The sequence below is a fragment of the Aquarana catesbeiana genome, linkage group LG13 (assembly GCF_042186555.1).
Source record: "Aquarana catesbeiana isolate 2022-GZ linkage group LG13, ASM4218655v1, whole genome shotgun sequence".
Lineage (NCBI taxonomy): Eukaryota > Metazoa > Chordata > Amphibia > Anura > Ranidae > Aquarana > Aquarana catesbeiana.
The window spans coordinates 47,350,971-47,370,202 of NC_133336.1; positions in this window are offsets into that span (position 1 = coordinate 47,350,971).

The following is a 19,232-nucleotide window of genomic DNA, read 5'->3' on the forward strand; positions in this document are numbered from 1 at the left end:
ATCCTTAAATGGAAGACGTTTGGGATGACCAGAACCCTTCCTAGAGCTTGCCGTCCGGCCAAACTGAGTTATCGGGGAAGAAGAGCCTTGGTGGGAGAGGTAAAGAAGAACCCAAAGATCACTGTGGCTGAGCTCCAGAGATGCAGTCGGGAGATGGGAGAAAGTTGTAGAAAGTCAACCATCACTGCAGCCCTCCACCAGTCGGGGCTTTATGGCAGAGTGGCCTGACGGAAGCCTCTCCTCAGTGCAGGACACATGAAAGCCCGCATGGAGTTTGCTAAAAAACCTGAAGGACTCCAAGATGGTGAGAAATAAGATTCTTTGGTCTGATGAGACCAAGATAGAACTTTTTGGCCTTAATTCTAAGTGGTATGTGTGGAGAAAACCAGGCACTGCTCATCACCTGTCCAATACAGTCCCAACAGTGAAGCATGGTGGTGGCAGCATCATGCTGTGGGGGTGTTTTTCAGTTGCAGGGACAGGACATCTGGTTGCAATCGAGGGAAAGATAAATGCGGCCAAGTACAGGGATATCCTGGACGAAAACCTTCTCCAGAGTGCTCAGGACCTCAGACTGGGCCAAAGGTTTACCTTCCAACAAGACAATGACCCTAAGCACACAGCTAAAATAACGCAGGAGTGGCTTCACAACAACTCCGTGACTGTTCTTGAATGGCCGAGCCAGAGCCCTGACTTAAACCCAATTGAGCATCTCTGGAGAGACCTAAAAATGGCTGTCCACCAACGTTTACCATCCAACCTGACAGAACTGGAGAGGATCTGCAAGGAGGAATGGCAGAGGATCCCCAAATCCAGGTGTGAAAAACTTGTTGCATCTTTCCCAAAAAGACTCATGGCTGTATTAGATCAAAAGGGTGCTTCTACTAAATACTGAGCAAAGGGTCTGAATACTTAGGACCATGTGATATTTCAGTTTTTCTTTTTTAATAAATCTGCAAAAATGTCAACAATTCTGTGTTTTTCTGTCAATATGGGGTGCTGTGTGTACATTAATGAGGAAAAAAATGAACTTAAATGATTTTAGCAAATGGCTGCAATATAACAAAGAGTGAAAAATTTAAGGGGGTCTGAATACTTTCCGTCCCCACTGTATGTGTGACAAATGCCTTTGTCTGGTATATTTTTCTCCTGGATGCTGCGCAGCATAATTCCAAACCCGTTCTCAGTCTGTATGCAGCAAATGTGGCGACCTGCTGTTTGCTTTCTATAGCACACTCCTATTCCCAGCTTGTTCAAGAAGTGCAATGGGAATACAAAATGCAATTTATTTTTTATTTTTGGGTGTTTTTTTTCAGTCCATCCCCCTGCTGGAGAGATTTGCTGCCCTGAAAGGAAGTGAAGGAAAGTCTCTCCAAAAGAAATAAAAACCCGGGAGAGGTTTTTTTCCTTTCCCCAGCCTGTTCTAAATTAAAATAAAAAAAATAAAATTCTGCCTGGACTTCGGCTGTTAAACAGTGAGGGATGATTTTCCCTTTTTGTATTCCTTCTACCTTCCAGCAGGGATCACACCACACCTGAATTTTGATCAGCAGGTTTGTATGTAACATTAAGAGACCCTTTCACCAGCTTAAAAAGTTGCAGGTAAACCCCCCCTTCCAAAATTCAGCAAGCATTAAAGAAGTTGTAAACCTCAGAAGAAAAAAAAAAAACCTGCAAGACAAAGGCATAATGAGCTAGTATGCATTGCATACTAGCTCATAAAAAACTTACCCTAGAACGAAGCCCTGCAGTGCCGCCCGCACTCTGCTCCCATGGCTGACATCTTTCACCAGAGTTACTTCTGGGTTCGTGGGCTGCGGCGCTGTGATTGGCCGGAGCCATGATGATGTCACTGCCACGCATGCGCACGGGAGCCGTTGGTCACGGCACGGGCCCTAAAAAAACCGGCACCAGCGGGTCGTTTCTTCAGTGCGCAAGCGCCGATGAGGTCGGCAGCAGCGTAGATAGTGAATATCTCCTAAGCTGTGCAAGTTTAGGAGATATTTATAGCACCTACAGGTAAGCCTAAAACAAGTGGTGTAACAGGGTTTACAACCACTTTAACAAAAAAAAAAGTATTTCCTTTCCATAAATTACTTTGCCTTGCTAGCAGACTGGATTACTACAGTATATTCCCTAGCACAGCCTCTTCTGGGAGTGTCTAATTACCATCTGTGCTGGTCCAGCTACTCCACCCCTTTTTATGCAGCAGCTCTATGGTAGTTCATTGGGCCGCTAAGGCTGTCGGGACTTGTAGTTTTCCATTCACAGAACACTGTGAAAGAGTGACGTGGCCTGGCAGGCTTTTTTATTTTATTTACATTTTGACAGCGAGGGAGAAAATCCCCCCCCCCCCCCCCCCCCCCCCCACTAGCTGTCAATGCGGGGGTGCGAGGGATGCTCTTTTCGTAACCTGTTACACCCTGAATATTGGTGTAACACGTTAGAAAAGGTGAACTTATCCTTGAAATATACATATAATCTTTTGGGAAAATTGTTGTAAAAGCAAAAGGCCTGGTGACAGGGACTCTTTAAACATGGACATTAGTGATGATGTCCATCTTGTAAAGGTCCTTATCTTCTCAGCTTAAAAGAGACGTATGGGAATCTGTTTTTTTTTGTAGAATCATACTAACCTAGGTGGATGCAGCATCGTTCTGATGCAGCATCGGTCTCCTGCCGGCTCGGTTCTCAGAGTTCTGTGAGCAGAGGGCTGGTGACTGTCAATCACCGGCTCTCTGCTCTGCACTCGCTGGATCGCTGGGCTGTGTACGGGGTGGGAGCGGGCGGCTCAGGCTCTCAGCAATTTGATGCGAGGCTGAGTCAGGTGCCGCTCCAGGCATGTGGGTGGATCCTGACCCTTCCCGAGCCCTGTGACATCAGCAGACAGTGGACTTCAGCCAGCTGTCTGCTGAAAACGGGTCCCAGGAGTGAAGAACAAACTGCCCTCCTGTAATCCACAGGAGAAGTACAGCCAAACAAGTTTTGGCTGTACTGCTCCTTTTATCTCCTCTATGACATGACGTCCACTTGGGTAGATGCTGGTTCCCTATTATTTCTCTGGATTTCAGAGGCAATAATTCTATACCCAGTTTCTGAGTGCCACAGCCATCACTAAGCCAAAAAGGGAAGTCTCACTCCTGTTGTAGTAATTTTCAGTGTTGTAGAATTCTTGGGGAACCCAATGGTGAGAGTGGGACATCACCAATTGCTGGAATGAATGTTCAGTTGTGGAGAATCCTTTAAGGGGCCAGTGGGCGACCTGCCAAAACTAAAAAATGTTGTTTTGCATGGACTGCCCCTTATAAATATAATATGCAAATGGTGTCTTTAGATTTTTTTTTTTTTTTTTTTTTAATCTTTGGGAATGCTTTTAATATGAATCGCTTCATTGACTGATGTGTGAGCAGGAAGAGTGTCTGTTGTTTTTTTATTATGAGTGATCATTATTTGTTAGGGCCCCATTCACACTTGTGTACCGATCCGTACACCCGCGCAGAATGTGTTTTGTGCAGACCTGTTCAAATCCATGACAGTTGGCCGGCTGCACAGATCTCCATGCGCACCCCAGAGCCAGACATCCGTGCGGGTCCAATGTACAGATCGGGATGCAGATTGCGTTCTGATCTGTGTGTTAGACCTGCGCAGATGTGTTCGTATATGAACAGGCTTGCCTCCCACGGGTCTGCACGGGCACCTGTGCCATCCCACCTGGGTATGGAGAGGTAGGCCCATGTGAATGACGCCTAAGACAAATTGGCTCTTTGATTGTGGAATGGGTGTCACCTGACCTAAACTAGTATTTATATAGTCATCATACAGTATTAAGTCTTCATAAAGTTTTTGGTGTGCTTTGTTCTTAAAGTGTGCCTGTCGTGTTCACTGTTTGGGGATTTGGATACAAGCATTTGCAGCCACAAGGCAGCTCTACCGTAACCCCCCCAACGTGTTCCTGTGACCGGGGAGCCACGGAAAATGCATCATAAGTCAGGGCCTGACAAATTTCCTTTGAATCTAGGAGCCAGCTAAAAAAAGTTGGGAGCCTTTTTTTTTTTTTTTTTTTTTTTTTTTTTTAACTAACAAAGTTTACAGGTAGAACATGTTCCCAAAGGTCAATTTATCCTTTAACACCTTCGCTACCAGAGACATTTTTTGCAGGGTTTTTTTTTTGCTCACATGTTTAAAAAAAAATGATTTTAGGCCTGAAGATTACATAAACCCCCCCCCCCCCCCCCAAACATATCTTTTCTGAAATCAGATTCCCCTAGAGAATAAAATAGTGGTAGTTCCAATTTTTTTATGGCTCACAATATTACTGCAAAGGTAAAAAACACATTAAAGTTCATCTTAGAGGGCGCAATAAATTACCCATTTTTTTTGGTAAAATATAAAAGCCGAGGAGTAAATGGATACCCAACATGTCAAATCTTAATCAGCGTACGCCTGTGAAATGGTGACAAACTTCAGTACCCTGTACTGTACAGTATTTTCCATAGGCGATGCTTTAAAGCCCTTTTATAGGTCATCAATTTAGCGTTACGAAGCAGGTCTGGTGCTAGAAATATTGCTCTCATTCCGGCGTGTGTGTTCTTATGTAACCTGTGTATCGCAGACAACGTTTTCAGGTGTAGGCGCGTTTACGTTTTATGTGCATATTTGTAGGGGGGGGGCAATTTTTTGAACGGCATCAACTCCGGTCCTCCAAGGACATAGAGCCGAGTGGGGCCATCTTGCCCCCACTCTACTTCTTGCCCAGCAACCGGCCGCATCGGATCGTATCTGGGCTTATCGACGGCTCCAGAACAGGTTGCCATTAGAGCTTGGCGATTTTCTCCCAAAAAAAAATCTGCGATTCGTGAATCGAGTTTTTTTTTTTTTTTTTGATGGACACCGCGCCGGTCCTGAGGAGCTGCGGGCAGGAGTTCTTAGGCGAGGCCACGGCTTCCGCCTAGTCCGCGGCGTCACCTAAAAACTCCTGCCTACAGTTCCTCATGGACCGGCACGGTGTCAGTGCCGGTCCTGGTGGAAAAAAAAAGAAAAATCTAAAAAATCGATTTGCTGAAAATTTTAATCGATTTGACCTCTCAACTCGATTCAAGATTCCCCAGCCCTAGTTGCCATAACAATGGTGGAGGCGGTGGAAGTACCCGCCCCGTTGTTTTGGCAACCAACCTGTCAATCGCATTCCAACCTGGAAGGCAAGTGTGCTCTGGGATTTAAGTAAGCCCCACAACAATATTATCTGCCACCGCAAGTTGCTACAGATATCTTCCCTTCGACTGCTCGAGCAACAATACAAACAAAGGAGTTCCTCATTCAAAAAATGGCGCCTACCTCCGCCTAGCCTCTCATTTCCACCCCCACAAAACTCACAGGAACAGAGCTGAGGCTGTCGGTGTGGAGCTCCCTCCCCTGTCACCGTTTTTCTCATGGTGTCAGGAAAACTTGTCAGAAGTGACTCGTGCTGATAGCAGAGGAATGAAGCAACAGACAGAAATGACACTTGGAGCTCTCTGGATTGAGACAAGTACACACTGCAGAGAGATATGATTTGTTCACATTTCATGGCTGAGGTTTACAACCACTTTAAGGTTTGTTGCAGTTACCATAATGTGAACGAGCCCATAAGTGGCTGCTGTCCTATTGGATCACTCGGTCTCTTGGGGACCACTGAAATCCCCCCACATTTCCCAATCCCATTACATGTGACTTTTACAAAGTATCCTCCTCCTCCTCCTCCTCCTCCTCCTCCATCTCCATCTAACATAAACTGGGGGAACCAACCACACAAAGGCTTTGTCGGAGGTAGTGGAGAAGCAAAGTGCTACAAGGAAACCTTAAAGAAGATATTTGGTAGGGATTTTATTGCCTTCCCAGAGTTGATGTGTTTGTATTGGATGTGTAGTAACAATGGGGTGTAATATATTGTGGGGGGGGGGGGGGGGTGCTCTGGGGCACCCCATGGAGTAGGATGTATGGCAGCTTGTCTGTGTTAATGGGAATGTTTTATGTTTTTAGTTTATCAGAAAACCTGTACACACCGTGTAAGATAGTTCAACTGAAAATCTTTTGTATTTTTGTAACAGGCTGAAATGCAATTAATAAACCTTTTTGTTTTGCTTTCATGTTTCCGTGTTCTGGTATTTACTCATCTGGCTTTGTAGGAGGACCTGATGTCAAAATTAAAGCTGACATTCACTCTCTCGGTTAACATTCACTATTTTGTATCCTTATGCTGCTAGCATTAGTAAATCTACTATAAATTAAATATGAAGTACTTGTGCGCTGCTATGGACCTCACAACCAGCCAAAACTAATGTACACAATAAATGCCAAAGAATAATAAATCGCCCTAAAAATAGACATGAAAAAGCTGCAACCATAAGCAAGTGACCTCAACACTCTAAGGACGATCCAACATGACTGGGCACCAGAGCAGAAATCAAGGTCCATAAAGACATGGATGAGCGAGATTGGGGTGGAAGAACTTCACTGACCTGCACAGAGTCCTGACCCCAACCCGATAGAACACCTTTGGGATGAATTAAAGCAGAGACTGCGAGCCAGACCTTCTCGCCCAACATCAGTGCCTGACCTCACAAGGACATTTTGGAAGAATGGTCAAACGTTCCCATAGACACATATGGTCACAAGTCTCTCAAATCCCAATTATGCAAAGTGCTCAGTTTGTGAAAAAAAGTGAACTTGGCAGTGTAACGGCTAAACATGACTGCATCATGCCACTAGATGGCAGTCATGTCTTTCTGAAACCATGTGCACTGAATCTGACCTTTTATCACTTGCTACAGAGAGGGACGTGTGACAGTAAAATGTCACCTATTACTGGTAAAGAATAATAAACATCTATAGGATTCTATAAATTTAAATTGCTTGATGTGAATCTGTCACTATGGCAATCGGAGTCAACTGATACCACTGCACTTTATCCCACACTTTGTTTTACCATTAAAAAAAGGCAGATAGAAAAGACTCAAATTATAGCAGCTATGAAATCATACCATTGGTGGTCAGTGGGAAGAATGCTCCTTACATTGGTGATCAGTGTGAAGAATGCTCCTTACATTGGTGGTCAGTGGGAAGAATGTTCCTTACATTGGTGATCAGTGTGAAGAATGTTCCTTACATTGGTGGTCAGTGGGAAGAATGTTCCTTACATTGGTGATTAGTGTGAAGAATGTTCCTTACATTGGTGGTCAGTGGGAAGAATGTTCCTTACATTGGTGATCAGTGGGAAGAATGTTCCTTACATTGGTGATCAGTGGGAAGAACGTTTCTTACATTGGTGGTCAGTGTGAAGAACGCTCCTTACATTGGTGATCAGTGAGAAGAATGTTCCTTACATTGGTGATCAGTGAGAAGAATGTTCCTTACATTGGTGATCAGTGGGAAGAATGCTCCTTACATTGGTGATCAGTGTGAAGAATGTTCCTTACATTGGTGATCAGTGGGAAGAATGTTCCTTACATTGGTGATCAGTGTGAAGAATGCTCCTTACATTGGTGATCAGTGTGAAGAATGTTCCTTACATTGGTGATCAGTGTGAAGAATGTTCCTTACATTGGTGATCAGTGGGAAGAATGTTCCTTACATTGGTGATCAGTGGGAAGAATGTTCCTTACATTGGTGGTCAGTGGGAAGAATGTTCCTTACATTGGTGATCAGTGGGAAGAATGCTCCTTACATTGGTGATCAGTGAGAAGAATGCTCCTTACATTGGTGATCAGTGAGAAGAATGTTCCTTACATTGGTGATCAGTGGGAAGAATGGTCCTTACATTGGTGATCAGTGAGAAGAATGTTCCTTACATTGGTGATCAGTGAGAAGAATGTTCCTTACATTGGTGATCAGTGTGAAGAATGCTCCTTACATTGGTGATCAGTGGGAAGAATGCTCCTTACATTGGTGATCAGTGGGAAGAATGCTCCTTACATTGGTGATCAGTGGGAAGAATGCTCCTTACATTGGTGATCAGTGGGAAGACTGTTCCTTACATTGGGGATCAGTGGGAAGAATGCCCCTTACATTGGTGATCAGTGGGAAGAATGCCCCTTACATTGGTGATCAGTGGGAAGAATATTCCTTACATTGGTGGTGAGTAGGATGAATGCTTCTTACTTTAGTGGTCAGGGAGGAGAATGCTTCTTACATTGGTCACTCATTGCTTAAGGAATTCCTAGGAACCTGTATAGCAGGGATTACTAAATTGCGGACTGCGGTCGGTACCCGGACCGAGTGAGTCCTGTCCTGACCACAGCCACCGCTTTTCAGCTATGTGAGGTCTTCTGCCCGGGCGCCACTGTCATCCTCACACCAGGCGGGGAAGGAGGTGCTGCAGATCAGGATGAAGAACGGGAGTCTTTTTAAATGTACAATCCGCTAATCGCCCTCTTGTTAGCATAGTAAGTTGGGCAGCTTTCGCCCTCCATCCAGATCTGCAGCTCCTCCCGCCCCCGCCTGCTGTGAGGATGACAGTGGCGGCCGGGAGGGAGTCACAGGGGAGAGCTCACATAGGTGAAAAATGCCTCTGTACTGCCAAAGGTGCAGTGTAGGGGAGGCTTACATTAAAAGGGGCACTCTGATGTGGAGAGGCAGACCCCTTGTGTTCCTTGGATACCTGGTTGAGAAAGACTGCTCAACACAACTGAGGAGAGTTCCTGAAAGGAGCACTCAGAATCTGGTGCAGCTGTACATAGTAACCAATCGGCTTCTAACTTCAGCTTATTCAATTAAACTTTGACAATAAGACCTGGAAGCTGACTGGTTTCTGTGCAGAGCTGCACCAGATTTTGCACCATGCAGTTTTAGTAAATAACCCCCAATTTGTCTTCTACAGTGCCTTGAAAAAGAATTAAAAAAAAAAGTATGCTACGTTTTTCAGATATTTATTTATAAAACATTTTGAAACCATTTATCATTTTCCTTCCAATTATGTGCCACTTTTGTCGGTCTATCACCAATTCCAATAAAATACATTTACTTTGGGGTGGGGGGGGGGGTCCGCAAAGCACCCACCCCCCCATGTTGAGGGCATGCGGCCTGGTACGGTTCAGGGGGGGGGCGCTCGCTCGTCCCCACCCCATTTCCTGACCGTCCGGGCTACGTGCTCGTATAGGGGTCTGGATTTTGGGGGGACCCCAACCCATTTTTTCGGTGTAGGGGGTTCGCCTTAAAATCCATACCAGACCTAAGGGACATCGTCGCCTCGCGCTCGCTGCAATAGAAAAATTTGTTTTTCCTATTGCAGCGAGCGCGAGATGTAGTACCCTGCCCTTGCGTCGTATCTGGTCCGTCGGACCAGCATACAGACGAACGGGTTTTCTGTCAGGAACTGAGTCCGGCGGAGTTACGACGTAAAGATTTGAAGCAAATTTCAAATCTAAAGTCCGTCGGATTTCCGACCGAAACGGTCCGTCGGAAGTCCGATGCAGCCCACACACGGTCGGATTGTCCGCCGAATTCGGTACGTAGGACCAGTCCGGTCGGAAAGTCCAACAGTGTGTATGCGGCATTAGCAAAATACTTGAGACTGGAGTGGAGGTTCACCTTCCAGCAGGACGACGACCCTAAACATACAACCAGAGCTACAATGGAAAGGTTTAGATCAAAGCATATTCATGTGTTAGAATGGCCCAGTCAAAGTCCAGACCTAAATCCAATTCAGAATCTGTGGCAAGACTTGAAAATTGCTGTTCACAGACGCTCTCCATCCAATCTGACAGAGCTTGAGCTATTTTGCAAAGAAGAATGGGCAAAAATGTCACTCTCTAGATGTGCAAAACTGGTAGAGACATCCCCAAAAAGACTTGCAGCTGTAATTGCAGTGAAAGGAGGTTCTACAAAGTATTGACTCAGGGGGGCTGAATACAAATGTACCCCACACTTTTCACATATTTATTTGTAAAACATTTTGAAAACCATTTATCGTTTTCCTTCCACTTCACAATTATGTGCCACTTTGTGTTGGTCTAACATAAAATCCCAATAAAATACATTTACGTTTTTGGTTGTAACATGACAAAATATGGAAAATTGCAAGGGGTATGAATACTTTTTCAAGGCACTGTAGTAAAAAAAAGCGAAAGGAGAAGAGTCTGATAGGATAACATTGGTTTTAAACTGTTGGCACTGCGGTAACCCAGAGTAACTAGGATTATACAATAAGGAGGATTAGGATTTGCTCTGTATAATCATACTGGGAAATTTCATCAGTCAACACTTTTCCCCTCAAAGTATTTGTAAGCTCCTCCTCTTTAGTAACCTATAATTTAGTCATTAGACTGTCATCTTTCAAGTATGACAACAGATCTTTGATCTCACCAATCTGTTTCATCTCTCCACCTGTCATAATATCCTAATAGCGGCTCCGCCGGGTACTGATCCTTTGTTTCCTCATAAATAAAATCCTCAGCTCTGTTTAACGTTAAAACGGCAAGTCTCCTCTGCCTGTGTCTTGGATCTGATGATCTGCTCCAGTCATGACTTGTGCTATTATAATCACCTAACCAAGCATGCCAATAACACTCGGTGCCCCCCCTGAATCCAAGGCAAGGCTTACACACACTATGATTATGAAGAGGACTTATGTTGGAGAGTGACATAGAAAGAGCACATATATACTAGGGTTGCCACATCATCCCTTTAATCCAGGACACACAAACACTCACAGGCCACTTCTTTGGGTACACCTTGCTAGTAGGGTTGGACCCCCTTTTGCCTTCAGAACTGCCTTCATTCTTCATGGTATAGATTCAACAAGGTGTTGGAAACATTCCTCAGAGATTTTGGTCTATATTGACATGATAGCATCACGCAGTTGCTGCAGATTTGTCGGCTGCGACCCACCACATCCCACCACATCCCACCACATCCCACCACATTCCACCACATCCCACCACATTCCACCACATCCCACCACATCCCACCACATTCCACCACATCCCACCACATCCCACCACATTCCACCACATTCCACCACATCCCACCACATTCCACCACATCCCACCACATCCCACCACATCCCACCACATCCCACCACATTCCACCACATTCCACCACATTCCAAAAATGCTCTATTGGATGAGATCTGGTGACTATTGAGGCCATTGGAGTACAGAGACCTCATTGTCCAGTGGTGAGATGATTGGAGCTTTGTGACATGGTGAATTATCCTGCTGGAAGGAGCCATCAGAAGATGGGGACACTGTAGTCATAAAGGGATGGACATGGTCACCAACAATACTCTGGTAGGCCGTGGTGTTTAAACGATGCTCAGTTGGTACTAAGGGGCCCAAAGTGTGCCAAGAAAATATACCCCACACCATTACACCACCAGCCTGAACCATTGATAGAAGACAGGATGGATTCATGCTTTCATTTTGTTTACACCAAATTCTGACCCGACCATCTGAATGTCGCAGCTGTAATCGAGACTCATCAGACCAGACAATGTTTTTTCAATCTTCTATTGTCCAATTTTGGTGATCCTGTGCAAATTATAGCCTCAGTTTCCTGTTCTTAGCTGACAGGAGTGGCACCCAGTGCTGTTGTAGCTCATCTGTGTCAAGGTTTGATGTGTTGAACGTTCAGAGATGGTATTCTGCATACCTTGGATGTAACAAGTGTTTTTTTGAGTTACTGTTGTCTTTCTATCATCTGGAACCAGTCTGCCCATTCTCCTCTGACCTCTGACCTCAACAAGGCATTTTCCTCCACACAACTGCCGCTGACTGGATCTTTTTCGGACCATTCTCTGTAAACCCGAGAGATGGTTGTGTGTGAAAATTCCAGTAGATCAGCAGTTTTTGACATCCTCAGACCAGCCCGTCTGGTACCAACAATCATGCCACATTCAAAGTCACTTAAATCCCCTTTCTTCCCCATTCTGATGCTCGGTTTGAACTTCAGCAAGTCTTCTTCACCACATCTTGATGCCTAAATACATTGAATTGCTGCCATGTGACTGGCTGATTAGCAGTTTGTGTTACCAAGCAGTTCAACAGGTGTACCTAATAAAGTGGCCAGTCAGTGCACATTTTGTATACTTAAAGGGGTTGTAAAGGTAAAAATTTTTTCACCTTAATGCATTCTATGCATTAAGGTGAAAAAACTTTTGACAGTACCGCCGCCCCCAGGCCCCCCGTTTTACTTACCTGACGCTTCGAATCTTCGCTGCTCGTCCTCGTCATCTTCATTGCAGCTCAGCCTGGTCGCTGATTGGCTGCAGTGGATGGATTGAAAGCAGCGCAGCCATTGGCTCGCGCTGCTGTCAATCACATCCGATGACGCGGCGCGCCGGGGGGCGGGGCCGAGTGATACAGCGAGCGGCTATAGCCGCCGGCTGTATCACGGGAGCGCGCCCGCAAGCACTCACCACCATGCGAGGGAGCTCGCATTAAGGTGGTAAATGCTTGCGGGGAGGAGCTGAAACAGCCGCCGAGGGACCCCAGAAGACCAGGTTCGGGGCCACTCTGTGCAGAACGAGCTGCACAGTGAAGGTAAGTATAACATGTTTGTTATTTAAAAAAAAAAAAAAAATGACCTTTACAACCCCTTTAAAGCGCATTTCAAGGTAAGAAAAAAAAATACAAAAATATATGAAGTACATCTCTGCAAAACATGCACTTCTCTCCATATTTTATCCCTTTAAAGATTCTGCTAATTCAGAAATATACCTGTTGACCTGCCAGAAATCCAGTGTGCTCCCAACTTCCTGTATGGGCTGGCAACACAGAGTCTCTGCTGTGCTAAAATGCCAGCAAAATAGCAAGAAGCCCTCCAGATGGTTGTCTTATTGGTAAATTTAAAACAACAGGAAGGTAAAAGGTACCCAACGTGTTTCGACGACCAACAATCCCCCTTCATAAGGGCTTAGATGGAAAATAGGATAAGCTTGTTATACTGCTCGATCCAAAATCTCCAGGAAAGTGTTTTATTTTCGGAGGAAGTATTATTAGTCGCAGTAGCTTACCCCGAAGCATACATTCCGCCTCCTCCCAGTACAAATCCGCTCCTCTGCTGAAATCCTCCCTCTCAGCACAAATCTTTGCCCCAACCCCACAAATCCCCCCAGCTCAAACGCCCCCACCCCAAAAAAAATTTACCCCTCCTAGCATAAACACTCTCCCCTAAAATTTCCCTCCTAGTACACATCTTCTCCCCCCACTTCAAATCCCCCCTCCCAGAGCAAATTCCCCCTAAATCCCCCACTCCTAGCACAAACCCTCTTGCCCCTGTCCCCCCTCCCAACATAAATCCCCATAAATCGCCACTCTTAACACCCCCCCCCAAATTTCCCCTTCTATAACAATACTTACCCCCTGCCTTCCACCCAAATTCCCACTTCCCTCCCCTCCATTGCACCTAGGGCGGCTGCTCCTCCTGCCCACCCCTTGTCCCGGCCCTGGATGAGGGGGCACTTCCTCTTTCACTGCACCTAGGGTGGCTTCCCCTACTGCCCACCCCTTGTCCCGGCCCTGGATGAGGGGGCACTTCCTCTTTCACCGCACCTGGGGCGGCTTCCCCTCCTGCCCACCCCTTGTCCCGGCCCTGTAACAATCTGATACTTTTTCAGGTATTTTTTATTAGCTGTATATGAATATTCCTCTTTGTAATCCATAACTTAATTAAATGATGATTTCTTAGATTTTAGCTTTAAGTAATTCTGCTGTGGCAGCTTAGAGAAGCCAGCGGTTAGTAAGAAAATGATTTCCAGAAAGGAAAAATGGACTTCGTCACTCTCCGCTGCCTCAATAGTTACAATTAGGCAGCAAATTGATTGGTGTGTAGAGATAAGTGTACAGCTAATTACTGCACTAATTAAAGCAATTTGGATCTTGCTGAGCCATCACTGAAAATATATAACAGATAAACTCCCTGATGTGGGCTTAGCCAAGCAATTTTACTTAAAGTGCCCCCCTTGTTAAATTATGTCTTTGGCCAAGTATAGTTATGACCATCTGTGGTCAATGATGTCACCCAGCACCCCCTGCTGGTTCATTTACAATAAGCAGGTGACAGGGATCTGTCATTTTGATCAGGATCATTGGACAGCAGGGCGACAGCATCAGGTGGCCGGTTATCTTGATTGACATTTTGCTGGACAAGCATGATTGACGATGTATTCACATTGTGGACATTGTTTACATAAATGTTTTTAAATGTTTGTCACGATGTGTGTTTATTTACACTTCAATTTTTAGAGGGATAAGTAACCACTTGACCTCTGGAAGGTTTTACCCCCTTTATGACCAGGCCATTTTTTGCTATGCAGCACTGCGCTACCTTACGTGGTTATACAACACTGTACCCAAACAAAAATTATATCATTTTTTTCACACAAATAGAGCTTTCTTTTGGTGGTATTTGATCACCTCTGAGTTTTTCATTCTATGCAATATAAACAAACAAAAAAGAATATTTTTTACTTTCTGCTATAAAAAATATCCAATATTTTTTTTTTTTGAAAATCTAATTTATTCATACATTTTGGCCAAAATGTATTCTGCTACATGTCTTTGATAAAAACAAAAAAAAAAAATCCTGATAAGTGTAAGTTATAGCGTCTGCAGATTATGATATATACACTATATTGTCAAAAGTATTGGTACACCTGCCTTTACACACATGAACGTTAATGGCATCCCAGTCTTAGTCCGTAGGGTTCAATATGGAGTTGGCCCACCCTTTGCAGCTATAACAGCTTCAACTCTTCTGGGAAGGCTGTCCACAAGGTTTAGGAGTGTGTCTATGGGAAACGTGCACCATTTAGGAGATATTCACTATACATGCAGCCAGTGACATCACCGATCCATTCACTCTGAAGGAATGAACATTCCTGTGCTGTAAACAGCTCCCACACGCATGCACGGGAGTGACATCATCGCGGCTCCGGCCACTCACACAGCTGGAGTCCGTGAACCCGGAAGGAAGACCGGGGGAAGATGGAAGCCCTGTCAGTGGTGACCGCTCGCCGCCGGAAGGGCTTCATTCTAAGATAAGTTTCACATAATGTGCTAGTATGCAATGCATACTAGCTCATTATAACTTTGCCTTGCAGGTTAAAAAAAAAAAAAAAATCGTTGGCGGTTTACTACCGCTTTAAAATAGGGCAGATTAAAAAAGAATTACAGAATTCACTTACACACTGACATCTATGGGGTTCAGTGTTATGTTTGGGATTCTCAGACCTCCCTTTGGGTTCACCTCCTGCAAACCAAACTTAAGCCTCGTACACACGATCGGATTGTTGGCCAGAGCGTCAGACTTTTGTCCGAAGGGCGTGTGCCAGGAACTTGTCTTGCATACAAACGGCACACGATTGTCAGCCAACAAACACAAACGTAGTGATGTACTACGTGGAATTTCAGCTCTTGAGTGCCACCCTTTGGAGACCTTCTGCTAATGTCGTGTTTGGTGAGCATTGATTCCATGCATGCGTGTTTGTACTTCAGACTTTTGTGTGACGGACTTGTGTACACATGATAGGAAAATCTGACAACAGACTGTTGTCCGCCGAACATTTGTTAGCCTGCCATCCAACATTTGTTGGCGGAAAGTTGGACAACAATTGTCTGATGGAGCGTAATAACAGTCGGATTTTAGGCAAACAGTCTGTCATCACACAATTCCCGGCCGAAAATCCGATCATGTGTACGAGGCTCTAAGACCCGTACACACAATCGGACTTTCCAACGGGAAATGTTGGATGTCAGGCTGTTGGCGGTAATTCCAACCATGTGTACACTCCATCGGACAATTGTTGTCGGACTTTGCGCCAACAAATGTTGGATGGCAGGTTTTCAAATTTTCCACAGACAAATGTGTGTTGTCAGATTTTCCGATCGTGTGTACACAAGTCCGTCGGACAAAAGTCCAAAGTACAAACACGCATGCTCGGAAGCAAGGACGAGCCAGAAACGATCGGTCTTGTAAACTAGCGTTCGTAATGGAGAATTAACATTTGTGACGTGGCAAATTATAAAATCTCAAAATGCAGCGCACAATTCTCTTCTTCTTTAATGGGATAATAATGAAACTGCTTTGCTGAGTTATTGCAAATACATTTTCAAAGGCTTTTTTTTCTAGTGATATCAAGAATAATATTATTATGTTTTTTTATTTTTTTTATTTGGGCAACTTACCACAACACCATTATCCCGTAGTTTTTAAGATCAAAGATACAACTATGTTGGTGTCCCTTGTTAATTTTACATTGTATTTTTTAAAATGTAACTGCCTACTCCCAAACTGTCATTTGAAGTAAAACACATAGCCAAGTATTATTCTCCATATTTTTTTTTTTATTGTGCATTAAAAAAAGAAAACAAATACAATTAGACATGCTATCTACCAATAGAACTTAAAGTGGGATTCCGGCCATAAAAAAAAAAAAATTAAAAGTCAGCAGCTACAAACACTGTAGCTGCTGACTTTAAATAAGTACTTACCTGTCCTGGGTGCCTGCGATGTCAGCCGCCCGAGGCCGACCCGTCCCTCGGCTCTCGGGTTCTGGCCCCGCCATCCTAGGTAAGGGAAACAGGCAGTGGAGCCTTGCGACTTCACTGCCAGTTTCCTACTGCGCACGCGCGAGCGGCGCGGCGCTCTGTGAATAGCCCCGTGGTGTTCTGGGAACACACACATTTCCCAGAAGACAACGGGACTGCTCACCGAGGAGCAGAAGACGCGGCGGAAAAGGAAGAGGCAGATTAGGAAGACCGCCTAGCAACAAGGGTTTAGGTAAGTTTAAAAAATTTGTCTTTTCAAATGTTTTTTTAAAATTTTTTTTAGGATTTTTGGTGTAATTTTTTTTTTCAGGGTGGCCATCCACTTTAACCAAAAAGTGCATTCTATGCATCCAAAAATATAGAAAATATACCAAACTATTGTTATTCAACCAAAAAAAATAATGTCAAAGCAATAACTCCAAGGCCAATAATAAATAACACATTATCGCCTCCGATTCCGCAACATGTCTGGTTGACGAACGGCCGATCAGAAACGAACTGAAAAGCACGAAATTAAAAACGCAAAGAGAAAAATGTGAATCAACACTCACCAAACTTCTACCAACACTAAATTAGCAGAAGGAGCCCAAAGGGTGGCGCTAAAGAGCTGAAAAACCACGTAGTACATCTAGTACGTCACTACGTTCGTAATTGTTGGCCAACATTTGTGTGCCGTGTGTATGCAAGACAAGTTTGAGCCAACGCCCTTCGGACAAAATTCCACGGATTTGTTGGCCAACAATCCGATCGTGTGTACGAGGCATTAGGCCGGCCATACACGGTTTCAATCTCGGCTGGTTCAGCAGGAACTGGCCAAGATTCGAACCATTAATGGGCATTGATCAACTTGGGTACAACCAACCTGCCGTATCAGCTTCCGATTAGCGATAGCGATAATTACTGTCATCTCCTGACTGGGACGGCTTCCCCCCTGCTTCCACGCTGGAAGCAGACAATAGCTCGGCAGGAGGAATTCCCCCCGCTGGCGCTGTCTGTACTGATGGGGGAATCGTGCAAATTTGCATCGTCCATGGTCTCATCACTTCCTATCCCCTAGCACAGGAAATGTTAAAATAAAGAGAATAAACGCCTGCAAAAAGAAAACAAATTCAGCCACCACATCCAAGGACTGGTAAACTGTAATATATGACATTTTTGTTCCTGGGTTTAACTAAACTTTACTAAGATTTTTCTTTTTTTTAGCCTTGGGGGTGGAGTATGGAAGAATCTCTGTGATCGTTAATCTGATGATTATAATACCAGTTCTTGGTTCAGTGAGTTTCCTCCTTGATCCTTCAGCCTGGAAGGTGAAGAATGCCAGTGTCTTGGTTGCCCATCACATTCCCCATATGAAAACATAGATTCCATTAAGCTTATCAGTGTCATCGCTCAGGATGTGACTCTGCAGCTGATAAGACAGAAGAATCTCAGGCTGGGACAAGTGTTGGCTCCATGCAGTCATAGTGTCACTTCCCACCATCCAGGCCATGGCACAGAGCAAGATCAAGCATGATCTCTATTTATACTCTTTGTAAATGGTAATGCTGTAAAAACAGAAGCATACCAAAGCATGGTGTCATAATGTAATTATTCCCTTTTGTTAATTCCAATTACACTTTTTACAAGAGAATTCCACAAAAAAAAAAAAAAATGTATAAATGCCCCGGTATTGCAAAAAAGTAAAAATGCTCATTTATTATTTCTTTTCATTGGAGTCTGCAAAGCATTGTAACCGCGATCAATCAATCACTGGTGCAATGCTCTGGTTCTTGCAGACTCTTCCTTCAGCTCAGATCCGAACTATGGTACGGTGATGGAGGAAGTACCAGCCCCCCGTTCACACCGAATCTGACTTTGTGCGACTTCATGCTCAATTTCAAAGCCGCAGGTCAGAGTGACTTCAGGTGCGACTTGGCTGACATTTGTGCGACTTCATCCAGAATTTGTAATGTTAATATGTGGTCACACCCCTTTAGCACCTGATAGTTCAACCACTTCAGCCCCGGAAGGATTTACCCCCTTCCTGACCAGAGCACTTTTTGCGATTCGGCACTGCGTCCATTCCCCCAGCTTAAATCCTCTCTCTCCCCTAAGCCCCTAGCACAAATCCCCCCCCCCCAAAAAAAAAACCTCCCCTCTTAGCTCAAACCCTTTACCCCTCTAAAGTAAAAATCCTCTCCCCCAACTCCAAACTCCCCCCTTCCAGCACAAATCCCCCCCTCCTCCTAGAACCATTCTTACCCTCTACCCCGCCGCAATTCCCCTTTTCAACACAAATCCCCCCCGACATAACACAAATCCCCGCAAATTTCGCCTCCTAGCACAAATCCCCTCCCCCCCCAAAAAAATATTTCCCCTCTACTATTTTACTTTTATAGCACAACTACCCCCCCCCACCACCACCAAAAAACCCTTCTAGCACGAATACTCTTTCCACATCCACCCTCCCAACACAAATCCCCCCAAAATCACCACTCCTAGCACACCTTGCCCTCCTAGAACAATTCTTACCCTCCGCCTCCCCCCAAATCCCCCTTCTCAACACAAATCCCCCCAACGTAACACAAATCCCCGTAAATTTCCCCTCCTAGCACAAATCCCCCCCCACCCCCACCCCATCATCCCTACTAGCACATATCGCCCCCTCCCCCCCAAAAAAAAATATTTCCCCTCTACTATTTTACTTTTATAGCACAGCTACCCCCCTAA